A 4,739-nucleotide genomic window follows, 5' to 3' on the forward strand; every position below is an offset into this window, starting at 1 on the left:
CTGTTGAAATTTTGTATTCCATTCCCGTATTTCCTTCTTCCAAATAGCAGCGCGCTTAGGGTCAAAGTAGGGTTGTTGTAGATTCAGATTCTCAGGATGCCATTTTAAAGTCCGTTGGTCTGTGATCACCATATCCATTTTTACTTAAAAGTCAATTTTCAATTTTTGATGTTTCCAACTGAATTCCATGCTGTTTACATTCAGAAATGTAAACTCACATTCGGTGTCTTCGACCAAGTCTGTTGCACTCTGCACAGGTTTTAACAATTTCCTCTGCTTTGTGGGAGAAGTGTAACAACATAGAGTAAAGGATGACGGAAATGCTGAATAGTCAGTCGAGAGACCCGGTCCTTCCCTCAGTTCACCCTTCGGAACTGCTGTAATTCACTCTCTCGACATTTGCAACGATCCAACTTCTATTTCACATCCTTTAAGATCATGTTTGTAACTCCCACATTTGAGCTTTTCACTGAACATCTCATCAGTTCTGAGACAGCCCATTCCTGCAGAAACTTTAAATGTTTCTGAACAAGCTTCTCCCACTGCTTTCATCTCTGACTGTTCAGTAACTGCTCCTCGTGTATCTGGGGTGTTGGGGAACTGTCTCTGAAGAGGGGAATCCCATTCCTCCAGGAGCACCTTCATTTGTACGGCAGACCCGGTGTCCATTTCCCGCTGCCCTTCCACACAAGCCTCGATAAGGGTATGGCCACCCCTATCCTGAAGTAAGGGTCCTAAAGGAACGACATGTGTGGTTGAGGCACGGCATCTCTATAGGGATCCTCCATCACCTGCGGAATCTACCCCCGACCTCAGCAACTGAACCGAGGTATCATTCCTGTCTGTGTCTCCAGCTTCTCTTTCCTGATTCTTCAACTTTTCTTTTAACTTTTCTAATTCTTTAGCCAGTCTATCCCTGTCCTCTATCAACTGACGGCCACCACCTGGTCCTGCTCCTTTTATGTGACTCCTCGCGGGATTCATCCACTCAGGCCCTTCTGCCTTCCATCGCTGTAACCCCTGTCTCACTTCCATGACTGAAATTCCTGCGGCTCCCTGATACATGCTTTCTACCCTTGCCAACCATTTATCAAAATGATCGTCCCCACCCCAGGCATCTACTTCCAGAACTACTGACGGGGATAGGAGAGTCAAAATGATCTCTCTATGTGTACCATCCCCGTTATGACTGATATCAATCCAATTACTTCCCAAACTTTTACACAACTGGAATATACGTTCCCCCGCTTCCCTGGGTCCTTCACCTGGTAATAATGCAAGCCGCTTTATTAACTGTGGCCCTGAGTGAGTAACAAAGATTGCAGCTATTATTCTACCAAGCATGAGACCTGGAAGTTGTTTCAAAACCTATTACCTTTCCCCGGTGATTCCCAAAAGCTCACAGAACCATGTGAACCCTCGGTTTCTCTGATATGTTCCCAGACTGCCACCATCCCAGAATATTACACCAGCATTGGGCAAACTTTTTAAGATCCTGAAGAGGTGCAGGTCCCACTTCACGAAGGATAGCTCTCATGTCCTTTAACTGTACCCCTCCTCGCTCATACCAGGTATCCCCAAAACCACTTAAGGTCGTGTTCTCTTCACGAGCTCCACAGGGAGTAGAGGAATCATGATCCTGCTCTCGCCTTGTCCGCTCGAGCGTACTTCCCCACTCTCCACATTACCGGAAGGTCGTGTGTAATGTTTTGGGGTGTTAAGCGTCTGAGTAACCGAAGAGGCATCTAACTGCTCCGCCTCCGATCCGAACATTGCCATGCGAACCACACGGGTTCGAGGCTCCGAAGTCAGAGAAGACAACGGAGCTGTGGCTGGGAACGGTGGGCATTCTCCCTGTCCCTTAATCCCCTTTTCAACTCTCAGACCCGGGGAATCCTCCGAATACCACCCGGCTTTATCAATTGCTGTCTACGTGGGCAACCTAATACCACCATCTGCTGCAGCTTAGATATTCCTTTCTCTAGATATTGTTTACGCTTCTGTTCATCAGCAAGATGCTGATCCAGTGTCAGAACAGTCCTGGCTGCCCCGAGTGCCTGAAATCACCAATTATCTACATCTTTACTCACTGCTGTTAGCTGCTCTCTGAGCTCTGAGACTTCCCTATCTCGAGCCTCAGCCTCGTCTCCTAACGTTTGAATCCCCAGCATGAGACACTGCACCACTCACGCATTTCTCTTTTTCTCACCTTTTAACCCAAACACTTTAATCTTTTTTAACTGGACACTCTCCACTAAGGACTGCCGTGTCTCTCTCCATCCTCCTGTCATTGTTTCCTGTCTTATCCCATAAGGTCTCCCTTTCGACTCAATCCATTCATTAAGAAATGACTGGACTTCAACTGGAATATCTCCTGAGCCTCCCATTACTAACTGTAGATCCCTTTAATCACGACAACTAAGAGAATGCTCACCCCTCGAACTGATGTGTGGGAGACACTTCTTCCAACAACTCAGCCAACTTTCTGCTTCATGTCGGGGGCTTCGAATTAGCTAACGAACTTTTGAAAATCACGTCGGGATCACCAAAATGTTGTAAACGGCTGTCTTGCTCTTTTCGCTTCGTTGCTTTTAATAACGAATTACCCGCACACACTCCGTTGTAGTCAAGGAAGGATTGGGTCTTTTATTTAAACATTCATACTAAACAACCCAAGTATGAAAGTTACTGAGAACACTTCACAAAGGCAGCTTGCTTCGATTTCCGTGGCTGCTTGACACACACACCTTCCGAAGTCCAGTGTCTCTGCTGTCTGTGTCTCTACAGTCCACAAAAGTCTCATCTTTACACTGAAAAAGCCTTTGAACTCTTATTCTTTGCATTCAAACAATCCTGACTAACTGCTTTCTGAATCGTTTAACAGACAGACTTAATACTGCTTGTTTAACCTACAGATCTCATTAAATAGTAACACGGTTACACTCAAATACTGAACATACAGACATCGTCAAATCGTTTAGTCCTGAATTTCCATTATTCCCACCGTAACAAGGTACTCAAATATTTAACATCCAGACAATGAGCAGTTTTACATCTCACTGGCTGAAGGCACCACATTGTCTGACAGTCTCTTTTCCATGCAAACTTCAATCTTCCTGTTTTTTAATCCAAACTTCAGACTGCGTGCTGAAGCAAAGAGTTCAGCAATGCAGGACTGTGCTCATACAGAGCACACGATTTGACAACGAGACTTGCAGATCAAGCATCAATGACAAAGGCAACAAAATTGTCCACCAGCTCCAGGTGTCTTTCACTTGTTTGTCCCAAATTTTCAGCCACTGAGACAACAAGAATTGAGGTTCCACTGAGATTTGAACTCAGATTACTGGATTCAAAGTCCAGAGTGCTCACCATTACACCATGGAACCAACCACACAAAAACCTTTGAAACAGTTCTCAAAAACAAAAAATTCATCTCCAACATTACACTTTGGCTCGGCCTTTTCTCATGTTTCGCGTCAGTTTCCAATATTGGGGATGTCCAGAACCATGGAACACAGTCTAGGAATAATGGGTAAGCCATTTAGGACCGAGATGAGGAGAACCTTCTTCACTCAGAGAGTTGTTAACCTGTGCAATTCACTACTGCAGAGAGTTTTTGATGACAGTTCATTGGATGTATTCAAGAGGGAGTTAGATGTTGCCCTGACGGCTAAAGGGAGCAAGAGGTATGGAGCCAAAGCAGGAATTGGGTACTGAGGTGAATGATCAGCCATGATCTTATTGAGTGATGGTGCAGGCTTGAAGGGCTGAATGGCCTACTCCTGCAAGTATTTTCCATGTTTCTATGAAGTGGCTGCATTTCAAAAAGCGTTGCTTTTATTCATCCTGCGGAATGCATATTGTACAGATAATCTCAGCACACATTGTGCAGGCAAAGGCAACATTAGACAACAAAGTGATTTCTCCTCCGCTGATTTGTATAAGGTAACTGATTGTTGAGCAGACGATTTGACAACGAGAATTGTGGATCAAGCATCAATGACAAAGGTGACAAAACTGCCCTCGAACACCAGGTATCTTTCACTTGTTTGTCCCTAAATTTCAGCAGTTGGTACAACAAGCATTCAGGCTCTACTGAAATTTGAACTCAGATAATTGGATTCAAAGTCCAGAGTGCTCACCATAACACCATGGAACCAACTACACCAAAATCTTTGAAACATTTCTCAAAAACAGCAAAATCATCTCCAACATTACTCTTTGCTCGGCATTTTTTTATCTATCGTGGCAGTGCCTGCATTTCAAAAAGCGTTATTTTTGTTCATCTTGCTGAATGCATATTGCACAGATAATCTCAGCACACATTGTGCAGGTAAAGGCAGCATTTTAGCCAATAAACTGATTTCTCCTCCGCTGATTTGTAACAGGTAACTGATGATTAGCAACATAGAAACATAGAAAAAAACAGGTGCAGGAGTAGGCCATTCGGCCCTTCGAGCCTTCCCCGCCATTCTATAAGACCATGGCTGACCATTCCTTCAGTACCCCTATCCTGCTTTCTCTCCATACCCCTTGATCCCCTTAACCGTAAGAGCCATATCTAACTCCCTCTTGAATATATCCAATGAACTGGCATCAACAACTCTCTGCGGCAGGAAATTCCACAGGTTAAGAACTCTCTGAGTGAGTGAAGAAGTTTCTCCTCATCTTGGTCCTAAATGGCCTATCCCTTATCCTAAGACTATAACCCCTGGTTCTGGACTTCCCCAACATCG

General features: G+C 44.6%; 1 non-coding gene across 1 annotated transcript; it reads right to left on the reverse strand.

The window, feature by feature from the left end:
- Nucleotides 1-3,317: 3,317 nt before the first annotated feature.
- trnaq-uug (transfer RNA glutamine (anticodon UUG)) lies at nt 3,318-3,389 on the reverse strand. The gene has a single exon. It is a non-coding gene; the product is annotated as a tRNA-Gln (tRNA).
- Nucleotides 3,390-4,739: the final 1,350 nt, after the last annotated feature.

The sequence above is a fragment of the Pristiophorus japonicus genome, unplaced genomic scaffold (assembly GCF_044704955.1).
Source record: "Pristiophorus japonicus isolate sPriJap1 unplaced genomic scaffold, sPriJap1.hap1 HAP1_SCAFFOLD_42, whole genome shotgun sequence".
In the NCBI taxonomy this organism is placed as follows: domain Eukaryota; kingdom Metazoa; phylum Chordata; class Chondrichthyes; family Pristiophoridae; genus Pristiophorus; species Pristiophorus japonicus.